Source organism: Chrysochloris asiatica, unplaced genomic scaffold (genome assembly GCF_000296735.1).
Source record: "Chrysochloris asiatica unplaced genomic scaffold, ChrAsi1.0 scaffold00042, whole genome shotgun sequence".
Lineage (NCBI taxonomy): Eukaryota > Metazoa > Chordata > Mammalia > Afrosoricida > Chrysochloridae > Chrysochloris > Chrysochloris asiatica.
This window is the reverse complement of record NW_006408560.1, coordinates 2,120,641-2,132,858: the sequence shown is the minus strand read 5'-3', so window position 1 is coordinate 2,132,858 and position 12,218 is coordinate 2,120,641. Positions and strand designations below refer to the sequence as shown.

At 39.5% G+C, this 12,218-nt stretch overlaps 1 protein-coding gene across 1 annotated transcript in view; it reads left to right on the top strand.

The window, feature by feature from the left end:
* TBX15 (T-box 15) overlaps nt 1–12,218 on the top strand; it is a 133,561-nt gene that overhangs the window by 117,640 nt on the left and 3,703 nt on the right. The window lies entirely within an intron of this gene.

Sequence of the window (12,218 nt, the reverse complement as noted above, 5' to 3'; positions counted from 1 at the left end):
CTTATCAGTTTTGGTATTCTAGTTTTATAGGTGAGGAAGAACTTCACTCTAGACAATGCGTATAAATTGCTCTAGGACTCCTACTAAGGAGGAAGTCATTGTAAACCCATCAGGACTTTCCAGTGTGTGCTCTCTCCTTTTTGACTCTATTAGGAACAATATTCCCCTCAACTAGCTGGGCTAAGTAGACTCCCCACCTCTGTTCTATGTACTTAGAGTCCAATTTCTATCTCCTTTCAGTTGTAGTTCAGATTAGGAAACTTGTGGCCATGACTACGAGATACTTTGTAAGCTGATTTTCTTAATTCAGTCCGTGAGTCTCCCAGGCACAGCATCCATCCACCTGGGTACCTGGGGGTAGCTTCCCAAAGTGTCAGATACTTTACGTGTTTCCCTTCTCAAGATCCTTTTACCTCAGCGTGAAACTGATCACAATTACCATCTATTCCATCAAATGGCCACTAGTAATAGAAAACTAAGTTTTGAATTTTTGGCTCTTCCATTTGGGAGGCAGTTCTAGCACTTGATAATTTATGGCATGGCATTATCATCTTAGGAGATCTTTTAGTACTTTGAACACAAAATTAAGGTTGGAACCTAAATGAGTGAAATCTCTTAGGTTTTAAAGTGAGTAGCGTAGTGGTTACGAACCAGGCTGTTAACCTCAAGGTTGGCAGTTCGAAACTACCAGCCCTTCCATGGGAGAAAGATGAGGCTTTCTGCTCCCATAAAGATTTACAGCCTCGAAAACCCTGTGCAGGGTCGCTATGAGTTGGAACCGACTCCACGGTACTTAACAACAACAATAGTGATTAAGAGTAGAGTCTGGAGTCAGAAAACTTTGATTAGTCTTAGCATTGTTTCTTCCTAACTTTGTGAGTTTGGTCAACTCTTTTAACTTCTCCAACAGTGAGTTTTTTAATCTGCAAAATGGGAGAGTATAATAGAATTATTGTGAAGATTAGATAATGTATGTAAAAACAGCAAGCACTCAGTACATGCTAGTTAGCATCATCATCGTCATCTTTATCTCTCTTATATCTCTGCACATGGAAAACCTAAGGAGTGGTGAGAAGGACACAGGGTATTTTATTGCTGGAGGAGAAATGGGAGCCCCCCCCCACCCCATTTTAAAACTGTGATAGAAGCAGGGTTGGAAAATATTCTAGTGTTACTACTGTTCTGAGGTTCTCATGGCAGAAGTATTTATTAGAGTTGAAGACTGGGAGTTGGGAGATCTGCACCCTCATCTTTGATAGTCACTAATTCTCTCTATGACCTTGGGTAAGTCACTTCCACTCTGAGTCTCAGTTTCCTCACCTAACAAAGAGGGATAGTATTTTTGTAAGGCAATTCATATAAACATGCTTTATAAACAAGCGTGTCATTTGAAGGTGTTTACTTGATTTTATTTGCTTCTGAAGCAGGTTCTTTGTTTATCTGCTCTTTCTTTTCTCATTGGCTTCCCAAGATCTAGCTAAGCAGGATTCTGTATCCTGGAGACTGGTCTGAGAATGTTGGCAGGGGTACTGCCATTTCCTGAGACTAGGGACCGATGGTGATGATGGTGCTTGCTGCTGTATTCCCAAGACCGATCACAGGGTCTGGCACCTGGGAAACACCTAATGAATGATGAATGATTATCATTTGGTGACACTGTGATTCAAGTTGGCAGGGTCACCTAATATAAATGTGTGTATAGGTATGATGGATTGATCATTGAGGATGACAACCTGTATTTCACTAGCATGTGGGGCCGTTGAGCAGGCCTGGGAACTTGTGTGAGTCACTTAGGTGTGTAGTGTTACAAGTTTCATAGGGCTGCTACTGAAAATAGATTAATAGGAAGGCTTAGTATTGACATATTGGAAAGGCTGATTTAAGAGAAAACGGAAATTTGGAAACATGATGCCACCATCCCTTCAGTGCCCCTTCCTTTTTATTGGGGTATTGGGGAGAAACAAGCTTAGAATTATTGGATACATATGGTAGGGGCTAGAGGAAAAGCCAAGACTATTAAATAGTTTAATTGGAATATATTTTTGAACTATACACTGAACTTGGTCCAGATTTTTATTATTAAAAATTATGTGGCATGGTTTCTTGATGTTAACAAAGAACGTAAAAGCAATGACACCCATCCCCTCTTCTCTGAAGAACTAAGAGTTCCAGTAACTCTGGATAGTATCACTCATAAAATGAAGAAAAGAGACTTTGCTGTCTTGGCTAGATTGTTTTGTGTCTTAGAAGAAAAGAGTTGAGAAGTTCTAGAGGAAACTTTGGAGGCAGACTGGTTATACAATAACCCCTTTTTAGTGAGGAAAGAGTTGGCAACATTGACACAGAACCCTAGATCCAAATGACTGACTCACCCAGGTGTCCATGTTGCCTCATTGCCACAAACACATAAATACCTGGCAGGTTCAATCCATAGCCCTAGAACAGTTTCATGCTGCTGCTACTAGAGGCTGGATCAGCATTTCTGTTTGGATGAGGCTATGAGTGCTTATCTCATTCTGCTCTTATCATTTATATTTGTTTTTCATTAAGAGTCATCTGCTGATAATATTTCAAGGAAAACACTTGGGTTAATTAGTCACAATTTTGCAATTACTCAAATCTTTCTCTTTAAACACACACACATTCCATTCTTGTTGTTCAGTGCCGTCAAGTCGTTACCGACTCATAGAGACCCTGTGTAATGTTTCCAAGGTGTGGTTGGTGGGTTTGAATAGCCAATCTTGTGGTTAGCAGTCCAGTGCTTATCTTACAGTGCTATGCCAGGAGTCCCACATATTATACAGAGTGTTGTAGAGAGCATGACATTCATTTTTCTCTGACTTTGACATAAAAACAAAGTACAGTATACAATAGTCTATAAGATATCTGTAGGTAAGTGGTGGCAGAACTGACTGAAGAATGTGAAAGCAGATGTCCTATTTGCAAGGGCAATTTCTTTTCCACCCCATCAGATTTTTATTCATTCTTACTTAATAGTACTTTTACTTCCCACAACAAACTTAGTTTATTCTTTCTATTGATGGTTTATTATTCAATAACTTGAGCAATAACTGTAAATACACCCGTATTTCATTTTTGAAGTCAAGCATATGGTCATATCTTCAGATGTCTTCATTTAGAGTCAGCCATGGAGTTTATATGTTTGGAGTATCTGGAGGTCTGGAGCTAGAAATCACATTGCAGAATTGACTTCTACTTGAGTACTGCTAAGACAGGGAGGAAATGAACTAGCCAAGTAAATTCTGCTCGGGGAGGCTGAGACAAAACAGACACGTAAAAAAAGTGTCTGAAGAGATGTAAAAACCCTGGAAAAAGAAAATAAGAAAAAGAAATAAGAGGCCAGGCTAATTATAGCTAAGTTCAATCATGTTGTTCTGATAGATAATCCTTGATCAAAATGTATGCCTTAATTTACACATACACACACACACATATATATATACACACATGCACATGCACACAACTGCTTTTTGGAAACCCAATACAGGGTTGCTATGAAGTAGAACCAACTAGACAGCACTTAAAAATATCAGTCACTTTTCAGAAACCATATAGAGGGTTGCTATGAGTCAGAACTGGCTCTATGGCACTTACCAACAACATAGATAGATAGATAGATAGATAGATAGATAGATAGATAGATAGATAGATAGATAGATAGATAGACAGATAGATGAAGGTGAGTCCTGGTGATACGGACAGTGTTTGACCTGAAAGGTTGGCGGTTTCAACCTACTTTACAGCTGCTTTACAGGATCTATCTGCTGGTGACCTGCTTTTGTAAAGATTACATCCAAGAAAACCCTATAGGATAGTTTTACTCTGTCACATGGGGTCTCTATGAGTCAAAATAGACTTTATGGCATACAACGGCAACAACAAAAATAATATAATGAAGCTATTTGTGTGTACAAACTGAAAGCTTTAATGAACAGTGACTCCAAGTAAATTACAAACTTTCGCTGTGCTAAAAAGACCTGTTGTGGTCCAGTTAAGTGACACCAGAACTGGCCACGTGTCTTTATCTGTATAAATGATAAGACCTATCATTTATAGACGTGCTCTTGTCTTCCTCAATTGCTAGCACACACCACCAGGTATTTTAATGTTTGTCAGGCAGTTAAAGAGTTAGGGTTATGAGGTGATCCATTGGTGATGGGCTATGAGAAAGATCAGATACTGAGCAACTTAATCCTGTAAAATACTGCAGAAGGACAACTGAATGGCCAACTGCCTTGGGACAAGAATATACCTGTAATTATTTAAAGACAGCCAATTTACCTATATCTCATTTACTGAGATGAGAAATAATGCCCACCTATACAAATTACAACTGGATAGTCACATACATTTTTAAAAGCACCTTTTTAATTTTTTATGCTATAGAAGAACACCATTTTGAATCTGCAATATGGCTTACTTTATAAGAATGAGGTACCATTAAAACAGTTTTTGATTACATGTTTTCCCAGAATCTCACAATGCTCAGTGTGTCTAAAGCTGAATCCATCTATTGCCTTATGGACCTGTTGCCCAGGGAAGGAAACCAATATGTCAGTCCCCTAAAACAATTATTATTTACATATTTTATTTTGTCCCCAAATCCCATAATGCTCAGTGTGCCTAAAGCTGAATTCATCAATTACCTTAAGGACTTGGTGCCTAGGGAAGGATGCCACCATTCATTCGGTTCTATGAAGTAGACTCCTGGGCACCATCCTAGATATTTCCCTCTCTGTCCTACCCAGCATATCCAACCAAGTTCTTGAATACATCCATATTGCTAGTCTTCCTTACCATCATCTGACTGTGAGCTGTTATCATCTGTCATCTGGATGACTGTGATATACATATGTTCACATCAATACCTACCCTAAATTGCTCTAAACCCTTCACTGGCCATAATTTGCACTTGTGAAAGACCAAATTATTTAACATAGCCCAACAAATTTTATATGTTCTTACTCAGTCACCTTTAAAATGGAGGTTGTTGTTGTTAAGTGCCATCAAGTTGATTCTGACCCATAGCGACTCTAAATAGGGTTTTTGAGGAGCAGCTGGTGAGCTTGAACCACGGACCTTGCAGTTCAAATGGATCTGCAGTCTGGTGCATTAACCCACAGCACCACATCAGGACTCCTTAAAATGGAGGTAGTAATAATTAAATGAGATAATATGAGGAGGCTTCAACAATTTCACGAAAAAATGGAATTATGATATGATAATGGATTTTTTTCCACAATGTTTTTGATGGCTCCTTATACCTGTAATGTTCTTAGAAGACTGTCTTGAACATAATAAGTACTAAATAAATGTTCCCTGTGATGAGTACTAGTCACTGTAATTACCACTATAGTTTCAGCCTGTGCCACTTTCCCTCCTCCTCTGTGCTGTTCCATCATTACCTTCCTGGTACATGTTGGACCCTTTGATTAGAAGGCTTCTTCCCATCCCACTTGTCCTCATAGTTACTGCTACTCATCTTTGATCTCTCAGCTGTAATGTCAAGTCCTTTGCGATGCTTTCTCTGTCATCTAGAGTAGACTCAGCTCCTCTAGGATGTATTTTGGTCTTATTGTGTCATTATCAGATGAATAATCTCTCCTGTCCACATTTTTATCTTACTATTAAAACGCTGTCATGGTATGTAGTATACATTTGGTGCTAAAATGTTGATTAAATGAGTAAATTAGGTTCTGTATCATAGGTACAGGCATGAATGTGCTTGGCAAAAAATTCATCAAATTATGACAGCTTTCAGTGAAATTTGAAAGAGAGGGAGATTTGGGCAGGGGGAGAAAGAACAAAAAAATCAGACACAAAAAGGAAAACAAGTTTGGTAAAGGCTAGTGAAGGAAGTGGTCTGAAATTCTCCAGGACATATAACAGGACAGTAAGTTGGGAGCAATTATTAATGTCTCTGGTATTAGTGCATTAGTGCACATGGTATGGGGAGTAAATAAGCCAGCCTTGGAATTTGAACAATAAAAAGTAAGTAAGATTCAATTATTTATCCATCTAGTCATTTAGTATTTTGTATTTATGCCATAGAGATAATGTTGCAGGAGAAAGATGAGGCTGTGTGCTCCCAGAAAGAGTTACAGTTTCAAAAGCCTCAAAGAGCAGTTCTAGTCTATCCTACTGGGTAGCTATGAATCGGAATTGGGTTTGTTTTTTAAGTCTTGTTGGAACAGAATTAATGACACAAACAGATATTTTAAATGACATACTTTGAAAGAAATAAGCCTAATAGAAAGAAGAAGAGAAGAGTGGGAAATCTATAAGCTTCAATGAACTCTGGACTTCCTAGACACTAATCTGAGAGGATCATGGCATTATTTTTATCTGCCCCCTTTTCATATGTTTTTCCTTATATTTTTAAAAACTGCATTTCATAGTGAAACACCTTCAGAGAAAAGTTAGTTCATAAGTGTTTCTGTTTTACCTTCTTTTCATTTGTGGATTTGTACTTGGAGTCCTGGTGTGGCACTGTGGAATAAAGCACCAGACCACAAGGCTGGTTTGAACCATACGGTTGTCAGTTCAAACTCACCAGTCACTCCTTGGAAATCCTATACAGCATCACTGAGTCAGAATCGACTTGAAGGCATTTAACAATAACAATACTTGGTTTTTGAAAATCGAGATTTTTCTGTCATTGTATTTTATTTTTCTCTGAACTTTCAGAAATCTTTTTGAGAAAACCAACACTTGATTTTTAAATTCACTTAATGTAAGTCCTCATTTGCTATAAACTCTAATAAGAAATACCACTTTAATACAAAGGCTCCACCTTTTCTACTCCATTCACTATCTTTTCTCAAATATTTGAGAGATATTTATGATTTTTTTTTTTTTCAAGTAGTGCTGTAGATTAAGCACTACTTGAAACTGTTAACTGCAAGGTCAGCAGTTCAAACCCACCAGCCAATTCTTGGAAACCATGTACAAGGTTGCTATGAGTGGAAACTGATATGATGGTGCTTAACAACAACAACAACAAAGTTAACATCTTATCAGATATTCATCTTTTAGTAGAGCTAGATATCCACAAAGTATCAACATAGGTGAAATTCTTAGCTATAACAACAAGTAATAGCTAAGGGATGTTGTTATTATTGGAACACATCATCCATATCTTCCTTCTGACAAAGTGATCCATAGTGGATTCCTACTACTCTCCTTTCCACTTCTCTCTTCTTCAGCTTTACCTTAATGCTCACTGGATATTCATACCTGTAGAAGTAGAGAGTTGTATGAATTAAAATTCTTAGGGTTGTAAGTAAAATAAAGCCCAAATGGCTTAAACAAAAAGGAAACACATAGACTTCTAAAACAGAAAGTATTCAAATAGCTTATTTTATGCAAAGTTTGATCCAGGGACACAAACAAAAGCAAGCCAATGTCTTGTTCCACCTCTTAATTTTGCTTATTTCCATGTTAAGTCTGGAGTCCTGGTGTGGCGCTGCAGGATACATACACTGGACCACAAGGTTGGTTTGAACTGCAAGGCTGGAGGTTCAAACTCACCAGCTGCTCCTTGGAAACCCTATACAGGTTCCCTATGAGTTGGAACTGACTCAACAACAGCAAATGTTAACTCTTGAGGAGCCCTGGTGCTGGAGTGCTGGAGTGCACTGCTGCTTAAAAAGGTCTGTGGTTTGAAACCATCTAATGCTCTGAGGGAGAAGGACGTGGCAGTCTGCTTCCATAAAGATTTATAGACTTAGAAACCCTGGGAGACAATTGTACTCTGTCCTACAGGATGGCTATAAATTGGAATTGACTCATTGGCAATCAGTATGTTGATTTCATTCTTAGGGTCTTTCTGGTAGTAACATGACTGCCAGAAAGTCTTTGCCCTACATCTTTTAGGCTTAAATCTTATGGAAAAGGGCATGCACCTCTCTACTAAGATTTCTGGGAGAGTCTCACAGAATCTCAATGATTCTAATTGCATCACCCCTGAATCAATTGCCATGGTTGGGGAATATGGCATTTTCCTATCCAGGTTTGAGTCACATGCCTTCTCTGGAGGTAAGGTAAAGGAGTAAAAGTGGGAAAAGGATATTTCCCAGTGGAAAATCTGGGTACTGTTGCCAGGAAGGAATCCGATGAATTCCAGACAATAACTACAGGTGTGCACTGCAGCATGGTAGACAGTTAAAAGAAGAGACAGGAAAAAACAAAAGTGAGGAAGTGGGGGTAGTTCACCTAGGGAAATGTAGTAGCTCTAAAATAGGACCATGTAAAAAAACTGTGAGACTTAGAATATAGGCAGCCAATGTTAAAAACGAGCATTGGATGAAAGTAGTAAAAATTATTGTAAAGGAAAGGAGTTTAGATCTATGCATAGCTTTACATTTTAGAGAGATGGACCCAGTAGAAGTTTTTCTGAGAATGAAACCACATAATTCCCATTAGCACTATACTGTTTCACATTTGCATTCTGAGAGGGGTATGATTTCATAGTTGAGATGAACAGGGCTGTGTTCATTAAACATTATGGCCTCTGGGTGAGTCCCTGGGATCGGCCCATGGAGTGCTGACATTTTACCTCTTTTACCTGTTTAAGAGTCTCAAAGAAGGCTTCTTAAAGACACACAATAAATCAACACTCATCAGGGACCTATGCTATTCAATTATACAAGAGAAGAGTCTGGCTTGTAGAACCAAGTAATTACATGGATATTTATTCTTTACTAGCTAAGATGGAGTTTTGTCTTACTGGTTTTCAATGTTTTGGTGGGGAACAACACAACAAAACAAACCCCAAAGGGAGCTGTATGTAAAAGCCTCCATATTACAATCTGGAAGTGATCAATATAAAGATGCAAAAGTCAGCAGGTTTGGTATTTAGGATTTTCAATGGTTACATTTAATTTGTCTTCATTGTACACAAGTATCTTCTAGGTTATTGTCCTTTTATGGAATGGCTGCTATAACAATGTTTTGTTTTGTTTTATTTTTCCTGGCTGTTAGCCTTGAAAGCAGCCTTGGAGCACGTTAATGTTGTATATGAAATTGAATAGGTACCTCCTCATTTGGTCAATGGGTAAAATAGGATGAAGGTAGCTAAGAATGGAGAGTTAGTTCTGAAACACCTGAAAGTTTGAAGCTACTCATTCTAATTACCTCTTAGAAGTGGATTAAGACCTCTGAGGACAGCGAGAAAGAAACCAATATCCCTATTTGTATTCTGTCAATTCATATTTACTTGATCTGAGATGGAGCCATGGGATAGCTTGTTTCTATGCTGGAAGCTGGTGGTAGCTAATTCAGAGAGGAACCAGGGGCAATTTAGATGTAGGGGATATGGCCAAATGGGCCATAACTTTCACGTGCTCAGAAATAAACATCCACAGCCACAGTGGTGCCTCTAGTCTATACTATGGAGGTATTTACTTGTTGTGACTAAATGTTTGGTGTGTAGAGAGGCCATATAACTCTGCTCCAGGGACAGAGACCAACACCTGACAGCCATTCACGTTAGACCCTAAATGCCCCCCAAATCATTTCTCCATCTCTCACTTCTCTCCTAGAAGGGACGAGAAGAAATATTTCATGTTTATGTGCCAGATAGTTCAGTAGTAGAATTTTCACCTTTCATGGAGCAGACTGGAGTCCTGGTGTGGCACTGTTGGATGAGCACTGGACTGCAGTCCACAAGGTTGGTGGTTCAAACACACCAGCTGCTCCTTGGAAACTCTATATGGGATTGTCATGAACTGGTAGCAACTAGACAGCACTTAACAATAGCAACATGCAGGATACTGGGATTCAATTCCCAACCAATGTATTTCATGCTCAACCATCACCTGGACTAAGATGATGGTGATATACGTTCAAAACTCAGTCACTGAAAACGTTTGGATCAGAACCAATCCACAACTAACTGGGCAGCACTTTATTTCTGGTTGCCATGAGTTTGGGTCAACTTGATGACAGATAACACTATACCCAGTACTGTTCTGGATACTTTGTAATATGTATTATTTTTATCTACTCTCAATACATACTGGCAAAGATACCATTTATATGGTTAAGGAACTTGATTGAGACTTGGAGAAACTAACTTGTCAAGGTCCCATATTCAGTGAGAAGCTAGGATTGGAAACTACTTCTGTCTGACTCTATAGCCTATGTTGTTGCTGTTATATGGCTCATGGCATCCTTGTATTGGGTTTCCAAAGAGCAGTTGGTGGGTTTGAACCACTGACCTTATGGTTAGCAGTCCAGTGCTTATCCTAAAGTGCCACACCAGGATTATAGCCTATGTTCATCCATGAAATAAACATTTCTAGCAGAACTTTAGAGCATTTGGGACCTGTCAGGTAGAGAGGGGATGAGAGAGAAGGGAAGAGAATGCTACACAGGGAGGGGAGGCTTGCTTTTCTTTGTGAGGCAGCTCTGACCCTTTCTGAATCAGCGTGGCCTGGCCTCCCACTCTGCGTTCACTTCTCTGTGATGAGAGGTCTCTATTTAGGCAAGTGTTGAAATGTTCGGAGAGGGTGGGCTGCCTCCTTCTACTTATTTAGTACTTGGCTGGCCCTCCAAATCTTGTTTAACAACTGACTGTTAGAGCATAAGGCTTCTCAATATCTTGGTTTACTTCTCTGCAAAATCAATGCCATAGCCTTCTCTATGTGGAGTTTGAAAAATAGTTATTATTGGTAATGAACGCTGTAAGTGCACGAGAGCATTTCTTCAAAGTGAATGGAGGCAATGTGACCCCTTCTTGGACAAGCTTGCTCTCTCTCCCTTCAAACGCTAGTTCATTTAGGGACTTCTACCCCCTGAAGCTCAGCAGGCCACCAAGTCTCATTTCCAGTGAGTGTCATTTAAAAGCCAAAGCAAGCTGACTACAAACTTTTTAACATGTGCCTCTCATCTGCTCAGCAGAAATCCCTGTAACTTGTTAATAGTTGTCTCCCCCATCCCCCGCCTTTCTTTTGTAGTGAAACCAATTGAGGCCTTAAATCAGTACCATGCGTTCCATTTTGGGTCATCTGAGAAAGCCATTTAGAATTGTAAAAAAGTCATCTCTTCCATCTTAGACTTCCTGCTATAGGGCTAGGGCCAGTGCCTGATGAAGAGTGTCCAGAGGCATACCTATGGAAAATAGCACCTATGGCAATTAGTTCTAAATTGCTGAATGATCTCACACAGCTGGTGATGAAAACTGGAAGCTACTCATTGGTACCCCACCCATACTCAAGTGGTGCCCCGGGCATGTGCCACAACTGCTGTTCCTCAGGTACACCTCTGAGCATCCCTATAATTGGATGGTACAGGATGCTGAACAGGTGGTCTGCTCCAGGATCAGATACACACCACCAGCCTGTGGAGAGCAAGGATGGACTTTCAAAGAGTGGAGACCAGATACAAATCCCATAAAACACAAATCTCTTTACAGCCAGAATCAAGTTTCTCCCATTTGTGCCATAGCATGTATTTCGCCGAGCTTATGGCATTTAGGGTAGACGAGGAGGAAAATGTGCAGGATGCCTCAAAAAGGAACCACACACATGCAGAAAAGGAACCCCTGACCTTATTTCAACCATCTAAACCTCCTTGTACAGCAGGTGAAGGTGATTGTGATGAAAAATTTATTTGTTAAATTATTTTAAAGTGAGGGCAAATTTACATAACATTAAAGGGTAAGTAGGAGTTACTGTCCCGATGTAGTATTGTAGGATAAGCTAACTACAAGGTCAGTGGTTCAAACTCACTAGATGCTCCTTGGAAACCCTATATAGGGTCACTATGAGCAGAACTGACTCAGTAGTACTTAACAACGACAGGAGTTGTTTGTAAGTAAGTGGGATGTTCATAACTTGAAAACTATCTGTAAAGATTCAGGATTTGTAGACATTAAAGGAACCTGAGAATTCTCTAACCCAAATTGTGGGCTCCTTGATCAGTAGCATCAGAATGACCTGAGAACTTGATAGAAATGCAAATTCTCTGACCCTCTTCCAGATCCACTGCATCAGTGGAAACTCTGGGGTCAGAGCCAATGACCTATGTTTTAACAAACCCTCCTAGTGATTCTGATGCATGGTCAAGTGTGGCAATCACTACAGAGGGCACTTTGGAGTGAGAAACGTGGATTATATTATTGGAGTCCTGGTGTGGAATTGTAGGTTCAAACTACAAGGTCAGTTTGAACCACAAAATTGGTGTTTCAAATCCAC